The following is a 12048-nucleotide window of genomic DNA, read 5'->3' as shown; positions in this document are numbered from 1 at the left end:
CGTTACGCATTAACGTCGCGTCTTGCGTGCTGTCAAAGTTATACAGGCTTTACCAGACTAGCTTTATGTTGATGCAATCACATGTGTCTGTTTCTTAACTGTTAGAGAAGGAGTTCATCATGACGCAGCTCTGCTTTAAGAAGATCAGCCCAGAACTTCTAGCAGCATCCCGTGCGAGGCGTCACATGCAATGCAATACGCACTACAATAGCTAGGAGCCTGGCTGGAAACTGCTGCTTCTCTAAAGCTTATGCGGTAGACCAAGACCCCCCCAAACCACCCTGGATTAGAGATATCCTTCCACAAGGGTCTTCAGGACTGTCCCATAGGTCTGATTAAAGGCGGCATCAGAAGTGGAAGAGGGAGGAAGTGTGAGAAAGCGTCCATGGCACATGGACAAAAAACGGGAAACGGGCAGGGTGTGCTGACCTGGAGCTTTGCTGGAGTCTTACTGGAAATGACGCGAGAAACAGGAGAAACAGTGTGGCAGAGGAAGAGCTTTTTTAGAGTGTGTCCTGAAATTGATTAGCTGCACGTGCTGCTCTGCTTTTATTTCACACCTCTCTCTCTCACACACACACACACACACACACACACACAGACACACACACCTAACTCTGTAAAAACGCTCTAATTTCTTTCCTTCTGAAAGAAGGTACTGACGTCACTGAATCCCGTCCGACGAAGAACGCGCGTGCGAGCATTTAGGCATTTAGGAACAGGTAAAGAAGCGCTGGGCGCTTTGTGCTAGTTCCAGGCGCAAGGGGGACCCACTCTGCCCGCGCGTGATGAGCGGACTAAGCGCACAGTTTAAGGCCCACTCCCTCATGCATATAGATGGAATTATTATTGCGTGCCTCTGTTGATCTTACAATAAGCTGTAGTTCAGGAAACGTGCAGAAACTTTTTTTTTTTGACAATTGCATGGTTCTCTAGCCTACCTCTCTAAATCAGTGTACTGTATATTTACAGTAGCATATTAAAGGCATGTTATGAAGGTAGACTGTGTTAGGTAGACTTTTATGCGAGCATACCTCTGTAGGGCTTAGAGACACGGGCCTCCAGGACGTTTACAGAGTATAGACGAATAAACACCCCTGATCATTTTGATGATTTTCCTTTATAATAATTGGTTGTTCGGATCAGCAATTTCAGTTAAATATATCATATAGCAGACCAACACAGGGATATTTGAGAAGTGAAATGAAGTTTATAGGATTTACAGAAAGTGTGCAATAATTATTTACATAAAATTAGGCAGGTGCATAAGTTCGGGCACCCCAACAGAAAAATTACATCAATATTTAGTAGATCCTCCTTTTGCAGAAATAACAACCTCTAAATGCTTCCTATAGCTTCCAATGAGATTCTGGGTTCTGGCTGAAGGTACTTTGGACCATTCTTCTTTACAAAACATCTCCAGTTCAGTCAGGTTTGATGGTTTCTGAGCATGGACAGCCCGTTTTAAATCACACCACAGATTTTCAATAATATTCAGGTCTGGGGACTGAGATGGCCATTCCAGAACGTTGTACTTGTTCCTCTGCATGAATGCCTTAGTAGATTTTGAGCAGTGTTTAGGGTCGTAGTCTTGTTAAAGTATCCAGCCGCAACTTCAACTTTGTCACTGATTCTCGAACATTGTTCTCAAGAATCTGCTGATATTGACTGGAATCCATGTGACCCTCAACTTTAACAAGATTCCCAGTACCTGCACTGGCCACACAGCCCCACGGCATGATGGAACCGCCACCAAATTTTAATGTGGGTGACAAGTGTTTGTCTTGGAATGCTGTGTTCTTTTTCCGCCATGCACACCACCCCTTGTTATGTCCAAATAACTCAATTTTAATTTCATCGGCCCACAGCACCTTATTCCAAAATGAAGCTGGCTTGTCCAAATGTGCTTTAGCATACCTCAAGCTACTCTGTTAGGGGCGTGTGTGCAGAAAAGGCTTCTTCTGCATTACTCTCCCATACAGCCTCTCCTTGTGCAAAGTGTGCTGAATAGTTGAACAATGCACAGTGACACCATCTGCAGCAAGATGATGTTGTAGGTCTTGATGATGGAGCTGGTCTGTGGGTTGATTATGACTGTTCTCACCATCCTTCGCCTCTGCCTATCTGAGATTTTTCTTGGCCTGGCACTTCGGGCCTTAACTAGAACTGTGCCTGTGGTCTTCCATTTCCTCACTATGCTCCTCACAGTGGAGACTGACAGCTGAAATCTCTGAGATTTCTGTATGCTTCCCCTAAACCATTAAGTGTGGAACAAGCTTTGATTTCAGGTCATTGGTGAGTTGTTTTGAGGCTCCCATGTTGCCACTCTTCAGAGAAGATGCAAAGAGGAGAAAAGCGTGCAATTGGCCACATTAACCTCCTTCTCATAATTGCACCTGTGTATGTAGGTCAAGGGTCAACAAGCTTACAAAACAAATGTTGTGTTCCAATAATTAGTGCTAAAGATCAATAAAATGACAAGGGTGCCCAAATTTATGCACCTGCTAATTTAATTAAAATAATTATTGCACACTTTATGTAAATCCTATACTAATCCTAACTTCATTTCACTTCTCAAATATCACTGTGTTGGTCTGCCATATGATATATTTAACTGAAATTGCTGATCTGATCAACCAATGATTATAAAGAAAAATTTTCAAAATTATCAGGGGTGCCCAAACTTTTTCACATTAGTGGCGTTTTTAGCTTGCAGGGCACCCAGGGTGAAGCACTTCTCCAGCGCCTACAAAGAGCTACAGAGTCAGAGACAGAACAATGAACATCTGGTAACAATAACAAGGGGACGGGGCTAGATACTGATAACACCTGGATACAATAAGGAGAAGCAAGATACCATCCTGGGCGGCAGCCCATGTCACCCACACTAAAACGTTGCACCTGCAAAGTTAATTCGCACTGCATATTAATGTTTCACAAAATATTTATTTCTTTCTTTATTTATTAATGAGCAGTTTCTCTGTTGTCTCGAGGGTGCTGACGTCTGAACCCTGCTCCTCACAAGCACTTGCTGCTAATGGAAAGTCCCTGCACGCAGTTTGGGTGATTAGCTGCATAAGGCTTACGTTTGCGCTTGCATATATGCTACATCTGGCTCTTAGTGTGAATGCGTGGGGTATAGTCGGGGGTGGGGTGGTGGTGTTGGTGGTGGGGTTAGTTAATGGCAGCTGCTGTGGCAGTTTAAATAAGATAGGATCAAGCTTTGTTTGCTCAGTTAATGGCATCACAGAAGGGTGGAGTATCCTAAACAATAGTAAAACTATTCATCCACTCATCCATCTTACCCTTTGCCTTATCCTTCTTCCTGGCCAGGGTCACAGTGGATGGATGTAATCCTTCAGCAGTTTTTTACCTGAGACTTTTAAACAGCGGCACTCTTCAAAATAAAGGTCCTACAAAGGGTTCTTCAAAGGTGCTACAAAGAGTTCTTACCTAAAAAAACTTTAGGAACTGAGATTTGTGAGCATGAAAATCATTTACTTGATGCAAAGGTTATTTACCAGGTTTTTCCCAGGTTTTTCACTCTCACACATTTCCTTTACCATCCTTTAGGTAATTCTTCTCCAGCATCGCTCAAAGAACCCTTTAAGAGTGTATATGTTCAAACATGTAAGGACAAAAACTGTTAAGTACATAGAGTAACTCATTAAACATATTAAAAAACATCCAGCATCAGCGTTTGTTAGGCAGCTTCACTTTTGTTAGGCTGTGTTCTTCTCTTTTGGATGCACTTCATAGTCTAAAATAAAATGGAAACTCAAAAACCAGGTGTGACCAACAGTAATGACAGCATGCTGAATGTAAATTCTGCACCAGCATATTTAACTGCCTGTTAAAAGCTTTTGGGAGAGACAGGAAACCTGATCCACTCTGGGCTTGGAACATCTATCTCCTCAGTAAAGATAGTCAGTGTGAGCAGCAGCTTATTCTGTTTAGTATGGTCCTAGGAGCAAGCAAGGTAATCCTTCATATATGGAAACAAGAGTCAGTACCAACATATATGTGGATAAAGGAACTAATTCTCTGCTCGTCTTTAGAGAAATTGAATTGTTTGTAGAATCATTTGTTAAAATGTGGAATCCCCTGTTTACCTACTGCAAAAAGTTCTGAGATAAACCTGGCTGTACATGGGATATGCCTATTACTGTGTGTACCTGTAGGCCTAAAATGTGTTTCTGGATTTCATTCACATGGATTTGTTGTAGGATGATCAGAAATAACACTTGAGAGCACTGTTACAAAGGCTGCAGGACATGTACATAAGCGCTTCATGACAACTGACATAATATTTTTTAACGCAGCATAGCTCATTACACATTGAGGTGTATTACTCAGCAACTAAAGGAACTTCTGTATAAACTGGTGGGCTATTCTCTGGTAATAGAAGCTTGTAATAACACTTTCTGCCCGCCGGCAGTCCATAGACTGTTTAAGAGGGTTAATGCCTATTCCAACAGGCGTCAACTGTCATAAGGTTGCATCTGTCAACTTTGATAAAACTGAAACTGTCACACAGCTTACCAAATGCAGCCTGAACAAAAATATTCACGTACTTTGACATAACACTGGCATGAAAAACTGCTGTGTAATAAATACAGTGAATAAAGTCCTTACACTCCATTTTTGTAACATGGCTGCAAGAATTCACATCAGGTTGGGCACTGATGTTGTAAAAAAAAAGACTACACAGAAGGTGAAGTAAAATTCTTGTGTCTAGAAAATTGTTTGTACAGTTGCATTGTACTATATGTGTGATCATGCCTTATAGTCATGTAATAATATTACATGTGACCCTTTACTCAAGAGAAGGGTGAAGGATACCGATTTCAGCAGTTTTCTCAGCATTTCTGAGATTCCTCTGCTGGAGTCACAGAAATCATTCTAACGGCTTCCTGTTCCAGTTCCTGAAGAAGCAGATGCAACTCCTTTCCCTGCATACCAGCTTAGGTCTTCCACTTTTGGGCTTTTGACACGTCCTTCTATAAAATCTATGCATGTCAGTAAGGTTACGTCTTACCGCTTCAGTGTCTTGCCCCCTCGGTGGTGGGACAAACCTCTCCCTAAAGTTTCTAGACTTATTTATTAAACTACATTAACCCCTTATTGCTAAAAGGCCTATTACACACTAAGGTGTATTCTGTAACTACTTTACAGGGACTACTGTACAAACTGGTGGAGCAATTCTTTGATAATAGACATTTGCAATAACACTTTTGGCCCACCAGCAGGACATTTGGATCAGGATGTTTAAGGGGTTAAGTTGAATGGCATGACTTGTCTTCTAGAACATATATTCCTGCAACTTTAATTTGTAGTATTTTGTTTTTGCTTTGCATTAGTTAAGAGTATCTCTTTTGTCTAATGTGGGCTAATTATTATTATTATTTTTTTGTAGTGACACCTTTATGTATGTTTTCACTTGAAGTGAGTTCCATTTTACCGTTCATAACATTTTTATGAGTTTTTATTCAAATACCATTACACTGTAAATACATCTCTACATTTTTATAAGTTAACATTAGCATTACCTTGAGTGAAGTGGGTTTCATTTTGCAGTTTTCCAGAGTGCTGTTTGATTTGTAATTAAGCAGGTTTGGGATTCGGCAGGTTTCAGTGTAACATTAGCCAAACTAACCAGGTGCTTGTGGATGTAAAGCGGTGAGTGATATTTATTAGGAAAGAGCATTTTATGAAAGCAACATCAAGGCCAAACCAGACCATAGGCATGACGAGCAGATGTGGAGACACTGGCAAAAGACAAAAAGCGAAAGATTAAGAGAAAATGAGAATTTCTTACAAACTAGTCACCAAAAACGTAAAGCTCAAATAGAGAAGAGATGGATGGCAATATTTTGCAAGGGTGCAAAAAACAGACAGGTTTCTAAAGTCATTTAGATAAGAGCAACAGGCCAAAACAGTCATGTGAATATGGAAGGTTGTCCATGATCGGTAAGAGTATGGCACATGGCCATGGCGTTTAAGATTCTGGGGAGTGTAGTTAGTGGAGCTGATGAAGGCAGAGGGAGAACCATTTCAGTCACCTAATAAATGAACTTAATATAATAAATAGCTAGCTGGACTATAAACTAACTGCAACCATGTGACACTATAGTACAAAAATGTAGTGCAAGGAGTGTAACGTTCTTCACTGTTTTTATTACTCAGCAGTTTTATATGTTAGTGTTATATCAAAGTTCTTGACTCTTCTCACATTTATTCAGTTTAACCCTACCTCACTACCTCATTTGGTAAACTGCATCACAGCATCCATTTCATTAAAGTTGACAATTGTAGCCTTTAGGACAGTTGACGCATTTTGGAATAGGCATTTATGAATGATTAAGTCCGTTGTTATTAAGCGCTTATGTACAGTGCCCTACAGTACAGTGTTAGCAAATGTGGTTGGTGTGGCACAACAGATAACACCACAGATAATACCACTATCTGCCACTGAGCTTCCACACCATGTGGGAGACTGGGGCTCGATTTCCATTCTGGGTGACTATGCTGTCCTACACCAATAGGAGCGCTTGGGCAAGACTCCTAACACTACATTGACCCACCTCTGTAATACGAATAACCTTGTAAGTTGCTCTGGATGAGAGCGTCAGCTAAATGCCATAAATGTAATGCAATGTAATGCAAATCAAAGAAGTTCAATGCCTCAAAAGAACCACTTCTGTGTTAAGGAATAAAACAGTGACATAGAAGAGACCACTTTTGGTTCCTTAAAGAACTACGTGTCTAATAGAGATGTGTATGAAGAACCTTTTAAAGGCTTAAAAAATATTTTGCTTGGTATAAAGATTCTTTAACATTTTAAAAGTTCTTCAAATCTCTATTAAAAATGTGGTTCTTCTATGGCATTGTAATAGTAATGGAAGGCTTATTACACATTATGTCTATTGCTCAGTAACTAGGGACTTTTTAGGGACTGTACGAACTGGACACTTTTGGCCTGCCGGTGGGCCATCAGCTTTTTAAGGGGTTAAAGGGCTTTTTTTAAGAGTAGCATGCACTATTTGTGTGAAAGTGCATTTCGTTTAATGAGTTTGGTTTGAAACTCCTTTTTATTCTGTAATTTGAAAATTACACATTTCAACCCAATTAGTTCTGAGTGGGCGGGTGCTACAACACCCCCGATTTACTGTGAGTGCAGCAGGTTAGCAGGCAACACAACAGCCTGAGTGGGAAGAGTTTAATGCTATGAACTGCAAAAGGAACAAAAAAGACTGAACACTAAAATGTGGATAAATGAGAATGCTTGAACACCAAATACACCTACTAAAAGTGTATCTTTCTGGTTCACTCTGATCTGAGTCAGGAGCACTTGTGATTGTCGCAAAGTGATTTATGCTATTTGTGTGAGTCTAATGGAAAAAGAAGTGGGGAGAAAGAAATGATGACATCTTGCGTCAGTGTGTCTCAGTTCCAGCCCTTAGCGATGCCTTGTGAACGAATCTTTCTTTGAGCTGGCTCTTTTTAATAAACCAGTCGAGTTGGTTCAAGTCCAGCTGAATCAGTCTTCCCTTTGTAACATCTACACAACCTTTATATTTACACCACTACTGGAGGCTAAATGTTGTTTTTTTTTCCTGACTCAGCACCACCCTGTAACATATTAAATGCAACCTGTTCAAATTTGCTTACATTTTATGTCTGGAGGGTGTTGTGTTAGTTCTGTATGAATGGCAGCACTGTGTTTAACCTTTTAAACCCTGGGTGTAGACCAGATGCTTTAGTTATTCACTTTCATGACGTTATTACTGTCATAATTACCCATCAATTTCACTGACCCTATAATATATATGTATATATTAACTGAACGATAATTATGGCCTTCAAGGGGTTAAAGAGACAAGTTGGGATCTGTCAGAGGGAGTAGGTATAATTCTCAAATAATAGATTATTTAGGACCCCTGTCACTAACAGGCCCTAACTCCACCCCCCTATACAGTTCCCTCTGGATGTCATGGACATGAAACTCCACCCACTGACTTCTTTTGAAAATGAACGTTGGACATTCTGACCACAGAAACAGTTTGAAAAAGTCTGACCACCACCTTACACCACCTTACATTCAACATAATGTTATCATAAAGATGTTTCAGATAGTTCAGGCCATGTTTGCATAAATAACCTTTAGAATGGTAAGGGATTTTTTTTACACTCATACATCTCTATTACAAACATGGTTCTTTATGTAACCAAAAGTGGTTCTTCTGTGGAATCGTTCAAATAACCACCCAAAGCATTATTTTTCAAGCTTGTACTTCCATTGTACCTTTGGTGCTGCATTCTCTAGAGCAAGATTTTGTAGTTTAAAGACCCTAGTACTCCTTCTGATGATATCTTGAAGGTGTGAGAAGTGCTTAGGGCAAATACTTGAGAGAGGGCTGTAAAAAAGTTTTGGGTTTTTTCCCCCTCTGTAAATGTAAAAAGAAAATAGAAAGCAAATGTTCCCACTAGAAAGCTAAACATCATGTATGCATTTATTTATTAATTATGCTGTCAGTCAGGATTTCTTTATCATTTCCAATGATTGTATGGTGTACTTACATGTTAGAATACTGATCGTTGGTGTAGCCAGAGGGCTAGCCCAGGGTGAAATTTGCTATCCCAACTTTTTTCCTTGCTAATATGAATGCTTAGAAGTCAAGCATATCATCACTCTCTGACCAAAACCATGTCCCCATTTTTTTGCCCTTTTTCACATAATTTGAATATATCTTTTGTGTACACTGATTTCCATTGAAAGTTAAAGTTTTTTCCTTCTTCTGTAAAGTTGCCATTTTGCATGACAGCGATGATATACAGTATACATACTCTAAAAAAGAATGTTTTTGTGAAAGAGTGCTGTGGACCGTAGAAAGCAATTAAGCAGAAGTTGGCTTCTTATTAGAATTTTTCTTGGAATAATAATAAGCTGTAAATGACACAGCATCTATAAACATACCTCTAATTAATTACCTTTTCATGCAATATGACTTCTGTTCACATAAAACAGAAATGCATTTTATAGACCTTTATCTGGTTTTCTGGGTAATTTTGAATAACTACATTTCGCTTGGACTTCCTCAAATTGCCTTGGGCATCCAATTGGCCATCCCATTTACACAATACAACAATTGCCACTGACATTAAAAAATATGTTCTAGTTTGGTTTAGATTGATTAATTATTGAAAATGCAATGAAAATGTTAACTGGTCTCTATTATAACTTATCCTTAACAGCTTTATTGGGCTCAAGTAAGTAAGACTCCTATGGAATTTTGCAGAGATACTAATGAGACAACTCTGGAACATACAATTGCATTGAAACTTTTTTTCTAGTTAACAGTAGCTGAAGTTTTCTCTGTCCTAACTCTAACTTAATATCAGCCACGGTTCTGATTACTTCTACTTCAGGCAGAGAAACTCAGGCCTGGGAAGCGCTGATATAAAATATGGCAGACTCACTCTGTACTTCACGCCTGGGGAGCAGATATAGAGCAAACTTTATTGGAAGGGTGGTGGAAGAATTGTGGCAAAATGAAATAAGGATGAGTTTTGTAAAGGATTGGTGGAGCTTTACAGACAGAGCCAAGCAGTAACTAGTTACGGTTTATATATTACCATTTACTTACTAATTATTTTTAGGGGGGCTTCATTGCATTCCATTTCATTGCTGACAGCATCAAAGAAACTTATTTTCATGCTTCAAACAGTTTATGGATGTAGGACACCTCTGCCTTCTAAGTTCTGTTACTTGAAAATGATGCTTTAATGTTCAGACTATGTGAATACTATGTAATTTCTTTTCTTTAACTTTTATGTTATCATGTGCATACGGACACAAAGTGCTGTGAAAAAGTCTTTGCCATTGCTAATTCATTCTATTTTTGCATGTTTGTCACATTTAAAGACTTCAGGTCAAAGATCAAATATTTTGATACAAAGCCTACATCACTCATAAAGTAATAACCCCCTTATACCTAATAACTGATTGTGCCACCTTTTATTAAATGTTTGTGATAACTTTTGACATTGTTGTGGAAGGATTTTGAGCAACGTTTCTTGATTTAATTTAGCTACATTTGGACAGTTTTCAAGTATGAATTGCCCATTTATAGGTCTTGCCACAGCATATCTGTGGGATTCAAGTTGGGACTTTGGCTTGGTCACTCCAAAACCTCCACTCCAATAATTTTTCACAGCAATGTAAGCCGTCCAAGACTTCTGATTGTATTCACATACAGTTGACTATGTTTAGATGGTGCTGTTGTTGTCATTCACCATTTTAAACATGTTAATCAGTTATAAGGGATATGACCAAAATATAAATTGAGACATAAATTGAAGCAAATAAGTGTTGATATCAGCCTTTCCATTTCTAATATTTTTTCCTTTTGTCACTGTTATATACATCAACACCTGTGTGAGACACTTTTAGAATTTGAAAAATGTGGCGATTAGCCCACAGTTGTTTCTGTACATCAGTTTTCTAAGTGCAGTCCAAATGAACTGAACTTACCTTTATTCCTCATGTGGTTGTGTCTTGTTTATGCGTTTGCTGGCATGTGTGGGCGGGTTTGTGTAGAACACATCATGGGTTATTATATACTTGTTTGCTGTGAATTGGCATGGTGATCAGGTGGTATGGCTTAAAGCAAGCAGAATCTCGGTGGTGGTGGGGGGAGGAGGGGGTTGAGTGGGGGGTTGCAGACTGACATTTGGATTCAGACAGGCTTTTCAGAAGTGAAATTAACACATAAAAAACAAAACATCCTGGCATGTAAACTGAAATGAACACTTAAAGCAAAGCGTTTAGACATTACTTCCACTCCATCTTAGCGCACATACACAACAGGGCAGTTCTGATGGTTTCCAATTCCCCAGGAAGGTGTCTAATTATCTAAGCTGTGCGACCATGGTGTGTTGTTCTTTTTTTTTTTGTTTTCCTTGTGACAGCAGATCTATCTATCCCTGGCTCTCTCCTGAGAATGCCGGAGCCGTCTTCATCTGTAATTACAGCTTTGTCTCAGACAAGCTCCGGCAAAGACCCTGAGCCCAAGATAACGTACCACCATGGAATGAGACGAGAACAATTTCACAGGCGGGATCATGCCAGGCTACGTACCAAATACACTCCGGCTGTTAAATCAACCTCGCAAATCCAACGTACTATCGGCTCATGATGTGAGCGACAGAATGGACCCCCACAAAATAAATAAATTAAGAAATTGAAAGAATAACACTTAACACTTTATTGTTTTTTTTTTTTTGGGGGGGGGGTAATTTAATAGGTGCGCATTACTACTTTATTAAGCAATAACTAGGGTGATTTAAGCATTTTCCTGAGAACTGGCACATCATGATCCTGATCAATCATGCCCTAGCTTTTATATTAATACATGATGTGCAAAACAGAATGATGCATTGTAAACCAGTACAGGTGTTCTTGGAAGTGCTTGGAAATTCTATAAAATATCTGTTGCTGCATGCAGGGGTGCTGCTACCCATGTAAAGACATTACACTGGGTAATGTGTAACCACACGCCTAACCCTGCTGCCAAAATATTCAATTAATACATCTTTTAGAGCCCCTGTCAGTCCCAGCCAAACCAGCAAAGCAATATGTGACTATATTGATATATATTATCTGATTTATAGTCTTCTTTTTCTTCCATGGTTATTCTTATTTTTCTGCCAAATGATCACTCCCTAACCCATCCTGCAAGTTGTTAAGCTATCACTACTGTTTCAACTCCAGTTGCTAGGTGATTGTGCAATTCGAGCTTATACACAGCTTTTCTTTTCTCCCATGTGTTGGATTCTGCATAGCAAATGACATTTTTCCCATAGGAATGAATGGGGTGCAAAAGTTTATGCCACTTTCTTATGTCACTGGCAGCACTGTACCAAAGACATGTGGTACCACTGTAGCCACTTAGCACTTGAGACACCATAGCAACCACCTGGGGCACTACATCAACCACCTAGCTACATCCTATCAACTACTCTGCAGCACCATAGCAACCACCTGTC

General features: G+C 39.5%; 1 protein-coding gene across 2 annotated transcripts in view; it reads left to right on the top strand.

Annotated features, from left to right (window-relative positions):
* Nucleotides 1-12048, top strand: part of cntnap5l (contactin associated protein family member 5 like) — a 143519-nt gene that overhangs the window by 542 nt on the left and 130929 nt on the right. The gene's annotated exons all lie outside the window — the stretch shown is intronic.

This window comes from Salminus brasiliensis, chromosome 17, assembly GCF_030463535.1.
Source record: "Salminus brasiliensis chromosome 17, fSalBra1.hap2, whole genome shotgun sequence".
NCBI classification, from domain to species: Eukaryota; Metazoa; Chordata; class Actinopteri; order Characiformes; family Bryconidae; genus Salminus; species Salminus brasiliensis.
Note: the sequence above shows the minus strand (reverse complement) of the source record. Positions and strands in the feature narration are given on the sequence as shown.